Here is a 634-nt window from a genome sequence, read left to right on the forward strand (position 1 = left end):
TATATATATATATATATATATTGATAGGTATGTATAACTACAAACACACACAGGTAAACATAACTCTAACGCTCAGAGACGTGCATATGGACGCAAGCACTGTTCAAGCCAGTATGTGTATGAGTGAGCGTGTTTACATCTGTCTCTCACACACACTCTTTCTCTATCTATCTCTCCATCTCCTTATCTGTCTATCTATCTATCTATCTATCTATCTATCTATCTATCTATTCTACTCTATTCTATTCTATTTTATGTATCTGCCAGTGTGCCTGCTTGTCAGTCTATTTTGGTAGATAGATAGATAGATAGATAGATAGATAGATAGATAGATAGATAGATAGATAGATAGACATACTGTTTTGGCTGTGTGGTAATAATCATAATCTTCGGAGCGACTAGTTTCTGAGTACACTACGACATCCTGACACTGTGGGCAAATGTCTTCTGCTATAGATTTAGTTCACGGAATTGAAAATAAGCCGTAGTGCAATGTAATTGTGTGTGTTTGTGTGCGTGTGTGTGCGTGAGAGCATGTATAAACCTCTATGTGCGCGCGCAGTGTGTGTGTATATATACATATGTATATATATATACATATACATACATATATATATATATATATATATATATA

The 634-nt window shown here is 34.5% G+C and overlaps 1 protein-coding gene across 2 annotated transcripts in view; it reads right to left on the reverse strand.

The window, feature by feature from the left end:
• LOC106874384 (glutamate receptor ionotropic, kainate 2) overlaps positions 1-634 on the reverse strand; it is a 1,088,700-nt gene that overhangs the window by 785,023 nt on the left and 303,043 nt on the right. The gene's annotated exons all lie outside the window — the stretch shown is intronic.

The sequence above is a fragment of the Octopus bimaculoides genome, chromosome 2, assembly GCF_001194135.2.
Source record: "Octopus bimaculoides isolate UCB-OBI-ISO-001 chromosome 2, ASM119413v2, whole genome shotgun sequence".
Classification (NCBI taxonomy): Eukaryota; Metazoa; Mollusca; class Cephalopoda; order Octopoda; family Octopodidae; genus Octopus; species Octopus bimaculoides.